Source organism: Muntiacus reevesi, chromosome X, assembly GCF_963930625.1.
Source record: "Muntiacus reevesi chromosome X, mMunRee1.1, whole genome shotgun sequence".
NCBI classification, from domain to species: domain Eukaryota; kingdom Metazoa; phylum Chordata; class Mammalia; order Artiodactyla; family Cervidae; genus Muntiacus; species Muntiacus reevesi.
Window position 1 is genome coordinate 51,175,931 of NC_089271.1, and position 21,232 is coordinate 51,197,162.

At 45.6% G+C, this 21,232-nt stretch overlaps 2 long non-coding RNA genes across 4 annotated transcripts in view; one reads left to right on the plus strand and one right to left on the minus strand.

The window, feature by feature from the left end:
- The window catches only part of LOC136153860 (uncharacterized), a 198,999-nt gene that overhangs the window by 139,056 nt on the left and 38,711 nt on the right, over positions 1–21,232 (plus strand). The window lies entirely within an intron of this gene.
- Positions 7,019–20,295, minus strand: LOC136153868 (uncharacterized). 3 transcript variants are annotated; one of them, XR_010660452.1, is made up of 3 exons: positions 20,179–20,272; positions 7,894–9,328; positions 7,019–7,758 (listed from the first exon to the last, which is right to left on the minus strand). It is a non-coding gene; the product is annotated as an uncharacterized lncRNA (long non-coding RNA). The 3 variants fall into 3 exon arrangements; XR_010660450.1 differs by lacking the exon at positions 7,894–9,328 and having other exon boundaries at positions 20,179–20,295; XR_010660451.1 differs by lacking the exon at positions 20,179–20,272 and having other exon boundaries at positions 7,894–10,276.

A 21,232-nucleotide genomic window follows, 5' to 3' on the forward strand; every position in this document is an offset into this window, starting at 1 on the left:
AATGAAATGGGGTAGGGTGATGAAGGAAATGAGATGATGACTTTATTGCCCCGGCCACCTCCCTGCTCCCCAGGTAGCCGACTTCAGTAGGGTTGGCTGGTGTCAATGCCTTGTGTATAGGCTCACTTGTAACAACATCCTGTGTGTGGTATGAGCACCTTGGTGGGCAAATCAGACAGCATGGCCAAATATTCATTTCTCAGAGTGGATGGAGGGAGAAGAAAGGAAAGAATGATGAACCATGGGTTAGTTGTGGGTCAGTTTCTAAAATCTCAGTATTTCTTCACAAGTTGTGTGTGAGTTTGAATTCTTTTCTTTATCTGAAAATTGGCTTTCTAGGTGAGGAAATATCATGACAGACTCCTTGTGACATGTGGCAAGAGGTTGGGAGTGAATTGGGTTAAGGTCATTTTCCAAGTGTTTCACACCAAGTCTTTGTTTAAGGGGATAGCAGTGGCCTTAAAGAACTGAACTAAGTGGTTGAAATACAGGTTTCAGTTCCTGAAATGTGAGGAGACTCTGGGATGTGTGTTCATCCTAGCCTGTGGTCACAGGCAACTCATAAACTCATGGATTTGAACAGTGCCTTCCTCATGTCTTTTGCTTTCTGCCCTTGTGTGTGGTGGAGGCCCCAGTTCCGGTGACTAAAGTTCCTAAGTAACAGTTTTCTGAGAAACGTAGCTCTCTAGAAAAGAGCAGTGCCTGGGAAGCTGATCTAAAATTTTAATACAGCCTGTGATGTAATTTTTGTTAGCTTCACCCAAGATAATGATCATTCAAAGAATATAGAGAGATGCACCTACTTTGGTACCTACCATTGGATTTTTCAAATGAACACACAGTAAGATTGGCCCGGTTTTCTTTCTTATTGTTTATCTATTTATTGGTGGCTGCACTGAGTCTTTGTTGCTGCACGAGGCTTTCTCTAGTTGTGGAGAAGGAGGACAACCCTTTAGTGGCGGTGCATGCGCTTCTCATTTCAGAGACTTCTCTTGTTGCGGAGAATGGACTCTAGGCTCAAGGGCTTCCTTAGTTGAAGCAGGTGGGTTCAGTAGTTGTGACACACCGTCTTAGTTGCCCTGCGGCACGTGGAATCTTCCTGGACTAGGGACTGAACACCTGCCCCGTTGCATTGGCAGGTGGGTTCTGTTTTATTTTTTTAATGATTAATTTATTTTAATCAGAGGATAATTACTACACCATATCGTGATGGCTTTTGCCATATATCAACATGAATCGGCCGCAGGTATACATGTGTCCTCCCCTGCTGAACACCCATCCCACCTCCCTCCCCACCCTATCCCTCTGGGTTATCCCAGAGCACCGCCTTTGGGTGCCCTGCTTCATGCATTGAACTTGCACTGGTCATCTGTTTTACATATGGGAATGTGTATGTTTCACTGCTATTTTCTCGAATCATCCCACCCTCACTTTCTTTTACCGGGTTGAAAAGTGTGTTCTGTATGTCTCTGCCCCCTTTGCTTCCCTGCTGTAGAATCGTTGCTACCGTCTTTCTAAATTGCATAAATATGCATTAATAGAAGTCTTGTCTTTCTCTTTCTGACTGACTTCTCTGTGTATAACAGGCTCCAGGTTCATCCAACTCATTAGCACAGATTCAAATGTCTTCCTTTTTATAGCTGAGTAATGTTCCATTGTGTACACGCACCACAACTTCCTCATCCATTCACCTGCCGACGGACGTCTAGGTTCCCTCCATGTCCTAGCTGTTGTGAATCGTGCTGCTGTGAACATTGGGGTACCTGTGTCTGTTCACTTCCGGTTTCCTCGAGGTGTATGCCCAGCAGTGGGACTGCTGGGTCGTGTGGCAGTTCTGTTCCCAGTGTTTTAAGGAATCTCCACTCTGTTCTCCATAGTGGCTGTACCAGTTTGCGTTCCCACCAAGAGGGGAGGAAGGTTCCCTTTTCTCCACACCATCTCCAGCATTTATTGTTTGTAGACGTTTTGATGACGGCCATTCTGACCTGTGTGAGGTGATACCTCATTGTGGTTTTGATTTGCAGTTTTCTAATAATGAGTGATGTTGAGGATCTCTTCCATGTGCTTGGTACCCATCTGTATGTCTTTGGAGAAATGTCTGTTTAGGTCTCTTGCCCACTTTTTCTGGGGTTGTTCGTTTTTCTGTTATTGAGCTGCATGATCTGCTTGTATATTTTGGAGATTCATTCTTTGTCAGTTGTTTCATTTGCTATTCTTTTCTCCTGCTCTGAGGGCTGTCTTTTCACCTTGCTTATAGTTTCCTTCGTTGTGCAAAAGCATTTAAGGTAAATTTGGTCCCTTTTGTTTATTTTTGTTTTTATTTCCATTACTCTTGGGGGTGGGTCATAGAGGATCTTGCTGTGATTTATGTCAGAGAGTGTTCTGCCTATGATTTCCTCTTAAGGGTTTTACAGTTTTTGGTCTTACATTTAGTTCTTTAATCAATTTTGAGTTTATTTTTGTGTCTGGTGTTAGAAAGTGCTCCAGTTTCATTCTTTTACACGTAGTTGAGCATTCTCCCCAGCATCACGTGTTGAAGAGACTTTGTTTACACCATTGTATATTTGTTCGTCCTTTGTCAGAGATATCCTGTGCATAGGTGTGGGGATTTATCTCTGGGTTCTCTATTTTGCTCCATTGATCTATATTTCTGTCTTTGTGCCAGTACCATACTGTCTTGATGACTATAGCTTTGTAGTAGAGCCTGGAGTCAGGCAGGTTGATTCCTCCAGTTCCATTCTTCTTTCTCAAGATTGCTTTGGGTATTCGAGTCTTTAGTGTTTCCATACAAACTGTGAAATTATTTGTTCTAGTTCGGTGAAAAGTACCTTTGGTAGTTTGATCGGGATTGTGATGAATCTATAGATTGCTTTGGGTAGTATATACTGATTCTTCCAATCCAAGAACATGGTACATTTCTCCATCTGTTTGTGTCATCTTTGATTTCTTTCATCAGTTTTTTTTTTCATAGTTTTCTGTATACAGGTCTTTTGTTTCTTTATGTAAATTTATTCCTAAGAATTCTATTCTTTTCATTGCAATGGTGAATGAGATTATTTCCTTAATTACTCTTCCTGATTTTTCCTTATTAGTTTATCGGAATGCAAGGGGTTTCTGTATGTTAATTTTATATGGCAGGCACATTCTTAACCACTGGACCACCAGGGAATTCCTGGCCTGCTTGTCTTTGGGTGTGCAGCTCTCTGAGCTCTGACACACGGAGAGATTCCAGTGATCACCACCACGGCCAGGACACAGGCCCCGTCCATCACCCTAAAAATGCCCTTTCTGGTTTCCCCTCCCACACCCCAATCCCTGGCACACGGATCTGTCCTCCTTCACTACATTGTGTCCTTTGCAATTTTAAAATTCCTTACGTATTCTGAATATAAGACCTTTTTCAGATCTGTGATTCACAAACATCTTTCTCTTAATAACAAATAGCTTCCCTTTTCATTACAGGAGACATGAGTGATGAAATGTACTTTTCCTCCCCACACTCGGAGCCCAATGTTGTGTAGTCAGCAGGTGCCTGTGAGATTCTTCAGAAGTGAAAATGAATTCTGCTGTCTGTCGGTCTGTGCTCTCAGCTAGCCCCCAGAGCTATATTTCTGCAGAAATCCATGAGTCTTCTGTGGACAGAGGCGCTTGAGAACAGGTATATTTATTGGAGTCTGAACTTGTGATCTCATCAGAGAGTTTCAGAGCTCAACCCATCTTGCAGGACTTGTCTCCCAGCTCCAAGGGAGCTTTTCTTCTTGAAACTCAGAGGCATGAATTTAGTCAGTGTGGGCACGTTTAGCAGGGCTAACATGGCATTTCAAGGTTGTTCATCTTTTACCAGGTATCAGACCACATTCAATGTATTTCTTTCTGTCACCTCATTTAATCCTCCTTCAGAGACCCATCATTTTGGACGATTTCAATCCTAATTGATGAGGTGAGAAAGCAGAGGACAGAGAAGTTAGGGGGATTGCTCAGAGTCACATAGGCCGCCAGAGAAAAAGTGACCCGCAGACCTTGGCATCCTCCATTCAGGGTCCCCACTCTTTATTTCTTCAGTAAAGTTGCCATGCGTGCGTGCATGCCAAGTCACATCAGTCATGTCCAACTCTTTGCGACCACATGACTGTAGCCCACCAGGCTCCTCTGTCCATGGGATTCTCCAGGCAAGAATAGTGGAGTGGGTTGCCACGCCCTCCTTCAGGGGATCTTCCCAACCCAGGAATCCAACCCATGCCTCCTGCAGCTCCAGCATTGCAGGAGGATTCTTTACCACTAAGTCACTGGGGAGGCCCAAGATTGATATATGATATTATATTTGTTTCAAGTGCACAACAAAGTGATTCCATATTTTTAAACATTATGAAATGAATTGCCATGATAAGTTTGGTTCCCATGTGTCACCACAGAGATTTATTACAAGGTTATAGACTATATTCCCTGTATGTACATTCCATTCCCATGACTTATTTTATAACTGGAAGTTTGTATCTCCTAATCCGTTCCCTGTTTTATACAACTCCCTACTCCTTCCTCCTCTGGTAACCACCAGTGTGTTCTCTGTGTCTCTGACTCTATTTCTGTCTTGTTTCCTGTGTTCTCTTATTTTATTTCTGAGGTTCCACATCCCCGGGCGGGGACGTCCACTCCTCAGCCTCAGCAGCAAGGTCCCCTAGCCCATTGCCTGCTTAGGCTTCGTCTGGGTTCAGTCCGTTTCCACATTTCTCCCTCGGGTGATGCAGAGCCCTCCCTTGGATCTCACCTGCACCGCAGCAGGAACCAAGATCAGCTCCAGAAAACGAAATTCTTAACTACAGCCACGATTCTGCCCAAAGACAACATTGGGTCATGGCGCAGTGTGCCCCCTGTGAGTCTCAAGTGTGAATGGGGTGGTGGTGTTCCTCTTCATTTCTTGTCACACCTCCCTTGTCTGAGCTCTCTCACCTCTGCCTGCCTCTGCTTCTGTGGTCCGTTCCCCCGCTGTGACTGGGACGCTCTTTTCTTTGGCTTGTCTTTCATTTGACCCAAGACTTCCCATACACTATCCAGGACAAAGGGGGCATAGTGTAGAATGTGTACCTTGTCGAGTACATCTAGGAGACGCTGTTGTCACATAAGCCCCACATCCTGGAGTATAAAAAAACAGAGGGCTAAAAAACACAAGAGTCAAATATGCCTAAGGTGCCTGAGATGTTGGCTAAGATGGGCACTGAAGAGTGTCTGCGGGATCAGGAAGAATGGATATTAATGATGGCCATGACGAGACCAGTTACAGTGGAGTGACTGGGACAAAAGCTCCACCGAAGGGGGCTGAGGAGAGACTATCTCAGCCGAATTTGAAGCAGTTTTGCTTTGAAGGGCAACCGGTGATGTGCCAGTAGCTGCAGAAGAGGGTGGTGGAAGACGGTGGGTTTCCCCCTTTGCTGTGGAACGCTCCAATGTAGAGGGAGCAGGTGCTGGTTCAGGAGAGAGGAGTGATAACTGCAGGTGCAATGTCCCTGAGAAGGTGCAAGGCATGGGATCCCAGGCAGAGGTGAGGGACTGGGTGCAGTCAGGAGCAGGCGTGCAGAGGGGCAGCAGACTGCCAGGGCAGCAACATGCAGACTGGGACTGGGAAACTTGAGAAATCCCACGGGGGGTCATTAGCATGGAGGAAGGTTCCTAGTGTGTAGTGTAGGAGTGTAGCTAGGTGACCGTGAAACTGAACAGCGGTCTACTCCGGCCATGGGTTTAAGAGAAAACACTTCTGTAAAGTTTTCTCCTCTATGCTCAGGTGCTCAGACACAGGCAGGGAGTGGGTAGGCGGGAGGGTGCAAGGAGCACAAGGGGTGTGTTTGCGGGGGAGAAGTGTGTTTGCGGGGGACAGCTTCCAGCCCTGGCTCAGCCGATCGCGGAGGGGCCTGGCGCGTGGTGTGAAAGGACGCGTGGTCGGTGAGCTGGAGGTCTCCAGGAGGTTGTGGTATCAGTGCCCTGGCACTACTGCGAAGGAGCTGGAGGACAGGACGTCATGTTGAGGGTGCTGACAGGGAGGAATGCTAGAAACAGGACACCATGAGGGGCGCGGTCTTTCCTGATGCCCGGGGCGGGACCGTGGGCAGGGGTTGCTCCGGTGGGGAGGAAGGGAGCATCGCTAAGGACGGAGAGTCTCCCTGGTGACCGTGGGAGCCTCGTGGGCACGGAGGACTGATCAGAAGAGTGAGAGCTGAGAGAACAGTGAGTGTACCACGGAAGGAACGCGTTCACAGGCCTGGGGTGGGAGGGAGAATGGACGGGGGGCTCGCAACGTTCCCGCACGTGGGGGGCTACGGCAGTGGGCGACAGGACCCGGACGTCACCGGTCAGGTTCTTCAGTGGAGACTTCCAAACAGGGTCCCGGAGAAAACTCCCAGCCGACCAGGGCGGGGAGACTGGCACGGGCCTCACTGGGCTGCTGCGCGCAGGCCTAGCGCCAGCCAATCGGAGTGCAGCCCCGCCCGCCAAGCTCCGGATCCTCCCGGACACCCTGACTTCCTGCCCCTGTTGCTGCGGTTCCGCGGACGGCTCGCAGTCCAGGGGTGGTTTGGCGGGAGCCCTTCGAGAGATTCCCTTCCTTTCTTTCGTCCTTACGGGCATCTCCCTTAACTTTCGCATCCCCGCCGTCTAGTCCTCCGCGCGAAAACCCAGCAGGAACGATGAATTTTCTCCCGGGCTTGCGGCATTTTGGTTTCTGTGGCCTGCAGGTGGCAGTGTTGCTCCACAGTGTCGCCGGGCCGGTTTTTCCTCAGCCCTTCGCGCATTCATAAAGTGACAAGAAGCTTTTTGCCATAAGAAGTGGCTGGTATTTTGTTCTTGTTTTTCCTCCGCTTGTGCCGGTAGGCTGATTCAAACTGCACCTGAGCCCTTCAGAGAGCCCGTTGTGAGAACTTTCACCGGACCCAGTGACACGTAAAATTACAGAAATAATAATAATAAGCTGATACATTGAATAATACAGGACGGAGTGTTCACCCTTCTCTTGCTTCCAATCATTGAGGAATTCTTGTGTGTTTAAAGAGAACTTTATTATGACAGTGAGTTTTGACTTGAAAATCATTCCGTTAAGTGGAAGTGAAAGGGGCTCAGACCTGTCTGATTCTTTAAGACCCCTTGGACTGTAGCCTTCCAGGCTCCTCTGCGCATGGGATTCTCCAGGCAAGAATAATGGAGTGGGTTGCCATTTGCTTCTGCAGCGGATCTTCCCAACCCAGCGATTGAACCTGGCTATCCTGCACTGCAGGCTGACTCCTTACCATCTGAGCCACCTACAGTAATAACATGACAGGGACAAGTGCCAACCTAAGATCCTGCTGGGTAAGTGATGCTGGACACCACCCAAGAAGCAGATGCCATTACTGACCTCATTTTATGCCTTTGGGAGCTGTGGCACACAGAGGAAGAGTCAGCTCTCCAGGTTCTCAGGGTTCCTCGGAGAGTGTCCTCAGATCTCAAGTCTGTCAGACTGTAGTTTGCACACTGGCTTGCAGGGTACATTCCCCTCCCCAGTGGAAGAGTGAAAGAAAATGCTCACTGGGATTGAGGGTAAAACAGCCTGCAATGCTGCGAAAGATTGACGGCAGGAGGAGAAGGGGATGACAGAGGACAAGATGGTTGGATGGCATCACTGACTCAATGGACATGAGTTTGAGCAAGCTCCGGCAGATGGGGAAGGGCAGGGAAGCCTCCTGACGTGCTGCATGCAGTCCATGGGGTCACAAAGAGTCGGGCGCGACCGACGGTCTGAAAAACAACAATAACATATTTATTACAATGAGATACTAAATGAAAGGGGGGCGGGAAGGGAAACTACATAGAAAACGACTCATCGACTCTATCACGATTATGACACGATAACACATTTAGAACGCAAAGCACCTGGAAGTAATCCGCTGTTGCGGAGTACAAGTTGCTCAGCTCACTGCAAGGTGAGTCAGGAAGGGACTTCAATCCAGAGTCGACCGACAGAGAAGAGGGCAGGGTAGTGACTCAAAAGAACCATCTTGCTGGGGCCAGGTTGGACAGGACCCGGACGTCAAGGATCAGGTCCCTCAGTGGAGAGTTCCAAACGGTTTCGGGGAGAAATCTGCCAGCGGACGCAGGCTGGGAGACTGGCACTGTCCTCAATGCTCCCCGGGGCAGGCCCAGACCCAGCCCTCAGCAGCTCCAGAGCTTCCTGGACGCCCTGACTTCTTGCCCGCCTCGCTGTGGTTCTGTGGGCGGGTCGAGCGGAACTCGCGCGGTCCAGGGGTGGTTTGCCCGGGCCCCTTCCAGAGGTTCCCTTTCTTTCTCTGGTCCTCAGGGGCATCCCCCATAAGTTTCCCATCTACTTTGTCCAGTCCTCTGCTCCGAAACCGAGCAGGAAGGATCGGTTTTCTTCTGGGCTTGCTGGCATTTTGGTTCCTGTGGTCGGCAGGGGGCACTATTGCTCCGGGGAGCCGCTTGCCCGTTTCTCCCCCGCCCGTCGGGGTTGGAAAAAACGCTTTAAAGCCTTTTGTGTTAATAAGGGAAGAGTTTTTTCCTGCGCTTGCGGGTTGGCTGCTTCGACGTGCTGAGGAAAATGCTGAGATACATATTAAGCAAACTGAAAAGTTAACAAAGAGACAATATTCAGTAGGTCAAGGGAAAAGTAGCAAATAACATAAGAGGGCATCCCCGTAAGATTATCAGCTGATTTCTCAGCAGAGACCCTGCAGGCCTGAAGGGAGTGGCATGATATATTTAAAGTGGAGAAAGCGAAAAACCTACCGCCAAAAATACACTACCAAGTAAGGCTCTTCTTTCAGATTCAACAGAGGAATCAAAAGACAAGCGAAAGCTCAGAAAATTCAACAGGACCACACCAGCTTCACAACAAAGACTAATGTAACAGCTCTAGGCAGAAACAAAAAGAGAGACCAATGGAACACAGTAGGAAGCCCAGAGGTAGCCCCATGCACCTATGGGGCACCTCATCTATACCCAAGGAGGTAAGAATATACAATGCAGAAAAGACAGCATCTTCAATAAGTGGTGCTGTGAAAATTAGACAGTAACATGTAAAAGAATGAAATTAGAACACTTACTATCACCACAGGGGGGAGGAGGGGACTCAAAATGAATTAAAGACCTAATGTAAGGCCAGATACTATGAAACTCTTAGAGGAAAACATCAACAGAAGACTCTAAAAAAATTTTTAGCAATATCCTCTTTCCATTAATGGAAGTTAAATAAAAAAGAAATGGGACCTCATTATACTTACAGTACTTTACACAGCAAGTTTAGTTCAGTTCAGCTGCTTAGTGGAGTCTGACTTTTACACAGCAAAGGAAACTATGAACAAGGTGAAAAGACAACCCTCAGAATGGCAGAAAACAATTGCAAATGAAGCAACTGAAAAGGAATTATTCTCAAAAATATACAAGCATTTCATGCAGCTCCATATCAGAAATATAAAGAACCCAATCAAGAAATGGGCAGAAGACCTAAAACAGACATTTTTCCAAAGAAGACATACAGATGGCCAACAAATACATGAAAAGATGTGCAACACTGCTCTTTATTAGTGAAATGCAATTCAAAAGTACAAGTACAGTCTTGTCAGAATGGCCACCATCAACAAATCTACAAAACATAAATGCCAAAGAGGATGTGGAGAAAGGGAATCCTCTTGCACTGTTGGTGGGAATGTAAATTGGTACATACAGTATGGAGCACATTGTTTAATCCTCCCCGTGTTTGTATTATTTTTTTGCCGTTTTTTCTTATGGTTTATTTCTAATCCCACAGCATTGTGATCAGAAAAGACTCATGACATGATTTCAATTTTCTTAAATTTATGTGGCTTGATATGTGACTCAAGATATGATCTATAAAGAATGTTCTATGTGCACACGAGAAGAAAGTGTATTCTGCTGCTTTTGGATGGAATGGCCTAGAAATAGCAATTAAGTACATCTGGTGTAAAGTGTCATTTTGAGACTGTGCTTCCTTCTTGATTTTCTGTCTGGATGAGCTCTTCGTGGATGAAAGTGGAGTGCTAAACTCCCCCACTATTATTGTGTTGCTGATGTTTTCTCCTTTTATGGCTGTTTATATATTGAGGTGCTCCTATGTTGGGTGCATATTTATTTACAATTGTTGTGTCTTCTTCTTGGAATAATCCATTGATCATTATGTGGTGTCCTTGAATCTTGCAACAGTGGTTAAAGTCTGATTTGTCTGATGTGAGTATTGCTACTCCAGGTTTCTTTAGATTTCCATTTGCATTGAAAATCTTCTTCCATCCCTTCACTTTCAGTCTGTAAGTGTACCTAGATTTGAAAATGGGTCTCTTGTAGACAGTATTGTGTGTGCTGGGCTGTGCTTTGTCACTCAGTCGTGTCTGCCTCTTTGCGAGCCCATTGACTGCACCCCACCAGGCTCCTCTGTCTATGGGGATTCTCCAGGTAAGAATACTGAAGTGGCTTGCCACGCCCTCTTCCAGGTCATCTTCCCAACCCAGGGATGGAATCCACGTCTCCTGCATTGCAGGCAGATTCTTCACAGACTGAGGCACCAGGGAAGCCCAAGAATACTGTAACGGGTAGCCTATCCCTTCTCCAGGGGATCTTCCCAGTGCAGAAATCAAACTGGGGTCTCCTGCATTATAGGCAGATCCTTTACCGTTTTATACATGGGTCTTCATTTTTTAAAAATCATTATCTTTTTTTTTTTTTTAGGATACAGTATTTCATCCATTTACATTTAAGTTAATTACTGACATGTGTGTCCTTATTGCCATTTAAAAAATAGTTTTGGGTTTGTTTTAAAGGTGTTTGTCCTAAGCTTCCTTTTGTGACTTGATGACTATCTTTAGTGTTGTGTTTGGATCCCTTTTTTGTGAGTGTCTATATCTATTGTAGAAGTTTGGTTATCATGAGTTTTTTGTTCTAGCTGTCTATACAGAAACCACATACACAGGTACACACACACACACACACACACACACACACATGTACACACACACACACACACACACACACACACATGTCTCCAAGGTGGTAGAGTGCTAAAGAATCCCTGTACCAATGCAGGAGATGCAGAAGATTTTGGTTTGACTCCTGGGTTGGGAAGATCCCCTGTAGGAGGAAATGGAAACCACTCCAGTATCACTCTTTGGAAAAATTCCATGCAAAGAGGAACCTGGAGAGCGATAGTCCATGGAGTTACAAAGAGTCAGACATGCCTGAGTAAAAGAGTATATATATACATGTATATATACTTGTTTAACTTTACTGGTCTCTTAATTTCAAATGCATTTTCAACATCCTGCATTTGTACTCCCATCCTCTCATAACTGCTGGTTTTAATATTATGTTTGTGTGTGGATGAGTTCCTATGTTTACTCTGTCTTTGTCTTTACTGGTGAGCTTTCCCATTCATAATTTTTTTTTTCATTTTTATTTTTTTTAATTTTTCAGTGGGTTTTGTCATACATTGATATGAATCAGCCATAGAGTTACACGTATTCCCCATCCCGATCCCCCATAATTTTCTTGAATGTAGTCATGGCCTTTTTGTTTCTGCCTAGAGCTGTTACATTAGTCTTTGTTGTAAAGCTGGTGTGGTCCTGTTGAATTCTCTGAGCCTTTGCTTGTCTTTTGATTCCTCTGTTGAATCTGAAAGAAGAGTCTTGCTTGTAGAGTATTTTTGGCGGTAGATTTTTCCCTTTCTCCACTTTAAATATATCAAGCCACTCCCTTCAGGCCTGCAGCGTTTCTGCTGAGAAATCAGCTGATAATCTTATGGGGATGCCCTCTTCTGTTATTTGCTACTTTTCCCTTGACCTGCTTAATATTTTCTCTTTGTTGTTAACTTTTGGTTTCCTTAATATGTGTCTCAGCATTTTCCCCAGCACACCGAAGCAGCCTACCGGCGCAAGCGCAGGAAAAAACCCATCACTTATTACTGCAAAAGGCTTTTAAGCGTTTTTTCAACCCCGACGGGCGGGGAAGAAACGAGCAAGCGGCTCCGCGGAGCAACACTGCCCCCTGCAGACTACCGAAACCAAAATGCCAGCAAAGCCGGAAAAAAATCAATCCTTCCTGCTTGATTTTCGGGCAGAGGACTGGACAACGTAGATGTGAAACTTATGGGGGATGGCCCGGCGGACCGGAGAAAGAAAGAGAACCTCTGGAAAGGCCCGGGCAAACCACCCCGCACCGCGCGAGTTCCGCTGGACCTGCCCTCAGAACCACAGCGAGGCGGGCAAGAAGTCAGGGCGTCCAGGAAGCTCTGGAGCTGCTGAGGGCTGGTTCTGGGCCTGCCCCGGGGAGCAGTGAGGACAGTGCCAGTCTCCCAGCCTGCGTCCGCTGGGAGATTTCTCCCCGAAACTGTTTGGAACTCTCCACTGAGGGACCTGATCCTTGACGTCCGGGTCCTGTCCAACCTGGCTCCAGCAAGATGGTTCTTTTGAGTCACTACCCTGCCCTCTTCTCTGTCGGTCGACTCTGGATTGAAGTCCCTTCCTGACTCACCTTGCAGTGAGCTGAGCAACTTGTACTCCGCAACAGCGGATTACTTCCAGGTGCTTTGCGTTCTAAATGTGTTATCGTGTCATAATCGTGATAGAGTCGATGAGTCGTTTTCTATGTAGTTTCCCTTCCCGCCCCCCTTTCATTTAGTATCTCATTGTAATAAATATGTTATTGTTGTTTTTCAGGCCGTCGGTCGTGCCCGACTCTTTGTGACCCCATGGACTGCATGCAGCACGTCAGGAGGCTTCCCTGCCCTTCCCCATCTGCCGGAGCTTGCTCAAACTCATGTCCATTGAGTCAGTGATGCCATCCAACCATCTTGTCCTCTGTCATCCCCTTCTCCTCCTGCCGTCAATCTTTCGCAGCATTGCAGGCTGTTTTACCCTCAATCCCAGTGAGCATTTTCTTTCACTCTTCCACTGGGGAGGGGAATGTATCCTGCAAGCCAGTGTGCAAACTACAGTCTGACAGACTTGAGAGCTGAACATAGGGACACTCTCCGAGGAACCCTGAGAACCTGGAGAGCTGACTCTTCCTCTGTGTGCCACAGCTCCCAAAGGCATAAAATGAGGTCAGTAATGGCATCTGCTTCTTGGGGGGTCTCCAGCATCAATTACCTACAGCCAAAAATACTCTACCAAGCAAGACTCTTCTTTCAGATTCAACAGAGGAATCAAAAGACAAGCAAAGGCTCAGAGAATTCAACAGGACCACACCAGCTTTACAACAAAGACTAATGTAACAGCTCTAGACAGAAACAAAAAGTCCATGACTACATTCAAGAAAATTATGAATGGGAAAGCTCACCAGTAAAGACAAAGGCACAGTAAACATGGGAACTCATCCACACACAAATATGATATCAAACCCAGCAGTTATGAGAGGATGGGAGTACAAATGCAGGATATTGAAAATGCATTTGAAATTCAGAGACTAGTAAAGTTAAACAAGTATATATACATGTATATACATACTCTTTTACTCAGGCATGTCTGACTCTGCAACTCCATGGACTATAGCTCTCCCGGCTCCTCTGTCCATGGAATTTTTCCAAACAGTGATACTGGAGTGGTTTCCATTTCCTCCTCCAAGGGATCTTCCCAACCCAGGAATCAAACCAAATCTTCTGCATCTCCTGCATTGGCAGGGGGATTCTTTAGCATTGAAGCACCTTGGAGACACACATATATATGTTTATACGTGTGCATGTGGTGTGTGTATAGACAGCTAGAACAAAAAAACTCATGATAACCAAACATCTACAATAGATATAGACACACACAAAAAAGCGATCCAAACACAACACTAAAGACAGTCATCAAGTCACAAAAGGAAGTTTAGAAAAAATACCTTTAAAACAAACCCAAAACAATTTTTAAAATGGCAATAAGAACATACATGTCAGTAATTAACTTAAATGTAAATGGATGAAATGCTGCATTCTTAAAAAAAAAAAAAAGAAAAGAAAAAGATAACAGATTAAAAAAAATGAAGACCCATGTATAATACGGTCTGGGCTTCCCTGGTAGCTCAGCTGGTAGAGGATCTGCCTATAATGCAGGAGACCCCAGTTTGATTTCTGCACTGGGAAGATCCCCTGGAGAAGGGATAGGCTACCCGTTACAGTATTCTTGGGCTTCCCTGGTGCCTCAGTCTGTGAAGAATCTGCCTGCAATGCAGGAGACGTGGATTCCATCCCTGGGTTGGGAAGATGACCTGGAAGAGGGCGTGGCAAGCCACTTCAGTATTCTTACCTGGAGAATCCCCATAGACAGAGGAGCCTGGTGGGGTGCAGTCAATGGGCTCGCAAAGAGGCAGACACGACTGAGTGACAAAGCACAGCCCAGCACACACAATACTGTCTACAAGAGACCCATTTTCAAATCTAGGTACACTTACAGACTGAAAGTGAAGGGATGGAAGAAGATTTTCAATGCAAATGGAAATCTAAAGAAACCTGGAGTAGCAATACTCACATCAGACAAATCAGACTTTAACCACTGTTGCAAGATTCAAGGACACCACATAATAATCAATGGATTATTCTAAGAAGACACAACAATTGTCAATAAATATGCACCCAACATAGGAGCACCTCAATATATAAACAGCCATAAAAGGAGAAAACATCAGCAACACAATAATAGTGGGGGAGTTTAGCACTCCACTTTCATCCACGAAGAGCTCATCCAGACAGAAAATCAAGAAAGAAGGAAGCACAGCCCCTAAATGACACTTTACACCAGATGTACTTAATTGCTATTTCTAGGCCATTCCATCCAAAAGCAGCAGAATACACTTTCTTCTCGTGTGCACATAGAACATTCTTTATAGATCATATCTTGAGTCACATATCAAGCCACATAAACTTAAGAAAATTGAAATCATGTCAAGAGTCTTTTCTGATCACAATGCTGTGGGATTAGAAATAAACCATAAGAAAAAACTGCAAAAAAAAAATACAAACACGGGGAGGATAAACAATATGCTCCGTAGTGTATGTACCAATTTACATTCCCACCAATAGTGCAAGAGGATTCCCTTTTCTCCACATCCTCTTTGGCATTTATGTTTTGTAGATTTGTTGATGGTGGCCATTCTGACAAGACTGTACTTGTTGTACTTTTGAATTGCATTTCACTAATAAAGAGCAGTGTTGCACATCTTTTCAATTATATGTTCCGGTTACTAAAATTTCGACGTTTAAGTTCTCTGAGAAAAGTGGCTCTCTAGAAAACAGCAGTGCCTGGGAAGCCGATCTAAAGTTTTAACATAGCCTAGCTACAGTTTTAACATGCCCTAGTTTTAACATAACATAGATGTAATTTTTGTTAAGCTTCCCCCAAGATATGATTATTCAAAGAATATAGAGATGCACCTACTTCAGTGTCTACCATTGGATTTTCCAAATGAACATACAGTAAGATGGGCCTGGTTCTCTTTCTTCTTTATTTCTTTATTGTTGGCTGCACTGAGGCTTTGTTGCTGCATGAGGGCTTTCTCTAGCTGTGGAGAAGGACTGCTCTCTAGCGGTGGTGCGCGGGCTTCTCAGTGCAGAGACTTCTCTTGTTGCAGAGCATGAGCTCTAGGCTCACGGCTTCAGTAGTAGGAGCAGGAAGGTTCAGTTGCTCTGTTGCACGTGGAATCTTCCTGGACTAGGGGTTGAATGCTTGTCTGTCTCATTGGCAGGTGGATTCTTTTTTTTTAATCATTAATTGATTTTAATCGGAGAATAACTCTTTACAATATTCTGATGGTTTTTTACCATATATCACCACGAATTGGCCACAGCTATACATGTGATCCCCCATTCCTGAATTGGGGGTCCCACCTCCTTCCCCATCCTATCCTTCTGGGTTGTCCCACAACATCAGCTTTGGGCGCCCTGCTTCATGCATTGAACTTGTGCTGGTCATCTATTTTACATATGGTAATGTATAAGTTTCAATGCTATTCACTCAAATCATCCCACCCTCCCCTTCCCCCACCGAGTTGAAAAGTCTGTTGTATAGGTCTCTCTCTTCTTTCCTACCCTGCATGCAGAATCATTGCTACCGCCTTTCTAAATTCCATATATATGCATTAATATAAGTATTTGTCTTTCTCTTTCTGACTTACTTCTCTCTGTATAACAGGATCCAGGTTCATCCACCTCATTAGAACTGATTCAAGTGTGTTCTTTTTTAATAGCTGAGTAATATTCCATTGTGTATATGTACCACTATTTCCTTATCCATTCGTCTGCTGATAGACATCTAGGTTGCTTCAATGTCCTAACTATTGTAAATAGTGCTGCAGTGAACATTGGAGTACAAGTGTCTCTTTCAAATCTGGTTTCCTCGGGGTGTATGCCCAGCAGTGGGTCATATGGCAGTTTATTCTCAGTTTTTTAAGGAATCTGCACACTGTTCTCCATAGTGGCTATACCAGTTTGCATTCCTACCAGCTGTGGAAGAAGGTTCCCTTTTCTACCCCACCCTCTCCAGCATTTATTGTTTGTAGACATTTTGATGATGGTCATTCTGACCAGCATGAGATGATACCGCATTGTGTTTTTCATTTGCATTTTTCTAATAATCTATGATACTGAGCATCTCTTCATGTGTTTATTAGCCATCTGTATGCCTTTGGAGAAATGTGTGCTTAGGTCACTTGCCTACTTTTTATTGGACTTTTCATTTTTTTTTTTTTTTTTTTGGTATTGAGCTACATGAGCTGCTTGTATATTTTGGAGAGTCATTATTTGTCAGTTATTTCATTTGCTATTATTTTCTCCTGTTCTGAGCGCTGTCTTTTCACCTTGCTTATAGTTTCCTTCGTTGTTCAAGAGGTTTTAAGTTTAATTAGGTCCCATTTATTTATTTTTATTTTTATTTCCATTACTCTGGGAGGTGGATCCTAGAGAATTTTGCTGTGATTTATGTCAGAGAATGTTCTGCCTATGTTTTCCTCTTAAGAGTTTTGTAGTTTCTGGTCTTACACTTAGGTCTCTAATCCATTTTGAGTTTATTTTTGCATATGGTGTTGGAAAGTGCTCCAGTTTCATTCTGTTATACTTAGTTGACCAGTTTTCCCAGCACCACGAGCTGAAGAGACTGTGTTTTTTCTATTGTATATTTGTGCCTCCTTTGTCAAGAAAAGGTGTTCATAGGTGCAGGGATTTATCATTGAACTTTCTGTTTTGTTCCATTGATCTATGTTTCTGTCTTTGTGCCAGTACCATACCATCTTGATGACTCTGGCTTTGTAGTATAGTCTGAGTCAGGAAGGTTGATTCCTCCAGTTCCATTCTTCTCTCTCAATATTGCTTTGGGAATTCAGGGTCTTTGGTGTTTCCATACAAACTGTGAAATTATTTGATCTAGTTCTGTGAAAAATACCATTGGTAGTTTGGGATTGTGACGAATCTATAGATTTCTTTCGGTAGTAGAGTCATTTTCACTGTATTGATTCTTCAGTCCAAGAATATGGTACATTTCTCCATCTATTTGTGTTATCTTTATTTCATCAGTTTTTAAAAAAATATTTTTCTGCATACATGTCTTTTGTTTCTTTAGGTAAATTTAGTCCTAAGTATTTTATTGTTTTTGTTGCAGTGGTAAATGGGATTGTTTCCTTATTTCTCTTTCTGATTTTTCATTGTTAGTGTAGAGGAATGCAAGGGATTTCCATGTATTAATTTTATATGGCAGGTGAATTCTTAACTACTGGACCACCAGGGAAGTCCTGGCCTGCTTGTCTTTGGGTGTGAAGCTCTCTGTGCTCTAACACAGGGTGAAATCCAGTGATCACTACCGTGACCAGGAACATGCCACGTCCATCACCCTAAAAATGCCCAGGAGCTGCCCCTTTCTGGTTTCGCCTTCCACACCTGAATCCCTGACAAAAGGAGCTGTCCTCCTTCACTACATTTTGTCCTTTGCAATTTTAAAATTCCTTATGTATTCTGAATATAAGACCTTTGCCATAGCTCTGATTCACAAACACCTTTCCCCTAATAACAAACAGCTTCCCTTTTCATTACAGGAGACATGAGTGATGAAATCTACTTTTCCTCCCCACACTCAGAGCCCAATGTTGTTTACCCAGCAAGTGCCCATGAGATTCTTCAGAAGTGAAAATGAATTCTAGTGTCTATCTGTGCTCTCAGGTAGTCCCCAGAGCTATATATCTCATCTCTGATCCCCTACCTGAATGGGAAATATAATAGAACTGTCTAAAGACAGGTGCTGTATTTTTTGCTGTGATTTTCCTCACACTAGTATTTGCATTATCAACCAAGAAATGACCAGCATTCTGTTCACAATATAAATCTGTAGACCAAATGAGAAGTATCTGATTTCTTCCAGGTGCTTTACTTTATAATTGTGTTGTGTCATGATACTGATAACAGTGGGTGAATCGTTTTCTATGTGGCACCCTCCCTTTTCATTTAGCATCTTACTGTTATAACTATGTTATTATACATTTTTAAAAGTTTCACAGGCTATTTTACATTCATTTGGACTTCCCTGGAGGCTCAAATGGTAAAGAATCTGCCAACAAGGCAGGAGACCTCCGTGCAATCCCTGTGAGACCCAGGGCCAATCCCTGGGTTGGGAAGATCTGCTGGAGTAGGACATGGCAACCCACTCCAATATTCTTGAATGGAGAATTCCCATGGACAGAGGAGCCTGGCGGGCTAGAGTCCAGGGGGGTCTCAAAGAGTCAGACAGGGCTGAGCGACTAACACTTTCACTTTACCCTCATTCCCATTATTTTATGTCATTCTTCTACTGGGGATAGGAAAGCATCCTGCAAACCAGTGTGCGAACTACAATTTGACAGACTTGAGACCTGAACGTAGGGACACTCTTGGAGGAACCCGGATTATCTGGACAGCTGACTCTTCCTCTGCGTGCCACAGTTCTCAAAGGCAAAAAATGAGGGCAGTAATACCACCTGCTTCTTGGGTGGTGTCCAGCATCAATTACCCAGCAGGATCTTAGCTTGGCACTTGTCCCTGTCATGTTATTATTGTAGGTGGCTCGGATGGTAAGGAGTCAGCCTGCAATGCAGGAGACCCAAGTTCAGTCCCTGGGTTGAGATGATCCGCTGGAGAAGGAAATGGCAACCCACTCCAATATTCTTGAATGGAGAATCCCATGGGCAGAGGAGCCTGGCAGCCTACACAGTCCAAAGGGTCTTAAAGAATCTGACAAGACTGAGCAACTTTCATTTCCACTTCATGTAAACATTTTCAACTCAAAACTCACTGTCATCATAAAGTTCTCTTTAAATACAGCATTTCCTCTAAGATCAGAAGCAAGACAAGGGAGCTCACTCCCTCCATTATTCAATATATCAGCTTATATTACGTTATTGTAATTTTAAGTGTCAATGGGTTTGTTCAAAGTTTTCACAAAGGGATCTCAGAAGGACTCAGATGCAGTTTGAACCAGCCCTCTGGCGCAAGCAGAGAAAACTATCCGTTGCTTCTTTTTTTTTTTCCATTTATTTTTATTAGTTGGATGCTAATTAGTTTACAATATTGTAGTGGTTTTTATCATTATCTGCTGCTTCTAGTGGCAAAAGGGTTCGTGGCGTTTTTTCAACGGCGAAGGGCGGAGGAGAAATGGGATGGTAACACTTGGAGCAACACTGCCACCTGCAGACCACAGAAACCAAAACGCCACAAGCCCGGAAGAAAATCCACCGTTTCCGTTGGGTTTTCGCCCAGAGGACTGGACAACGTGGATTCGGAAGTTAAGGGGGATGCTCATGAGGACCAGAGAAAAGAAGGGACCCTCTCGAAGGGGCACGGCCAAACCACCCGTGGACCGCGGGCTCCTCTGGAGCGGCCAGCGGAACCAAGGCAACACGGGCAGCAACTCAAGAGAATCCGGGAAATCCGGAGCTTGGTGGGCGGGGCTGCGCTCCGATTGGCTAGTTCTGGGCCTGCGCGGAACAACCCAGTGAGACCCGCGCCAGTCTCCTGGCTGGGGGTCAGTTGGGAGTTTTCTCCTGCACCCTGTTTCAGTCTTCACGGAGGAACCTGGCCATGTAGGTCCGGGTCCTGTCGCCAACTGCCGAAGCCCCCAAAGTGCGGGACCGGTACAAGTCCCCTGTATTTGTCCTTCCGCCCACCCCAGCCCTGTGAACGCGTTCCTCCCGTGTTATACTCACTGTTCTCTCAGCCCTCACCCTTCTGACCCGTCCTCAGTGCCCACGAGGCTCACCCGGTCACCTCGGAGACTCTCCGTCCTTAGCGATGCTCCCCTCCTCCCCAACCGAGCATCTCCCTGCCCACGGTCCCGCCCCGGGCATCAGGAAAGACCGCGCCCCTCATGGTGTCCTGTTTCTAGCATTCCTCCCTGTCAGCACCCTCAACATGACGTCCTGTCCTCCAGCTCCTTCGCACTAGTGCCAGGGCACTGATACCACAACCTCCTGGAGACCTCCAGCTCACCGACCACGCGTCCTTTCACACCACGCGCCAGGCCCCTCCGCGATCGGCTGAGCCAGGGCTGGAAGCTGTCCCCCGCAAACACACTTCTCCCCCGCAAACACACCCCTTGTGCTCCTTGCACACTCCCGCCTACCCACTCCCTGCCTGTGTCTGAGCACCTGAGCATGGAAGAGAAAACTTTACAGAAGTGTTTTCTCTTAAACCCATGGCCGGAGTAGACCGCTGTTCAGTTTCACGGTCACCTAGCTACACTCCTACACTACACACTAGGAACCTTCCTCCATGCTAATGACCCCCCGTGGGATTTCTCAAGTTTCCCAGTCCCAGTCTGCATGTTGCTGCCCTGGCAGTCTGCTGCCCCTCTGCACGCCTGCTCCTGACTGCACCCAGTCCCTCACCTCTGCCTGGGATCCCATGCCTTGCACCTTCTCAGGGACATTGCACCTGCAGTTATCACTCCTCTCTCCTGAACCAGCACCTGCTCCCTCTACATTGGAGCGTTCCACAGCAAAGGGGGAAACCCACCGTCTTCCACCACCCTCTTCTGCAGCTACTGGCACATCACCGGTTGCCCTTCAAAGCAAAACTGCTTCAAATTCGGCTGAGATAGTCTCTCCTCAGCCCCCTTCGGTGGAGCTTTTGTCCCAGTCACTCCACTGTAACTGGTCTCGTCATGGCCATCATTAATATCCATTCTTCCTGATCCCGCAGACACTCTTCAGTGCCCATCTTAGCCAACATCTCAGGCACCTTAGGCATATTTGACTCTTG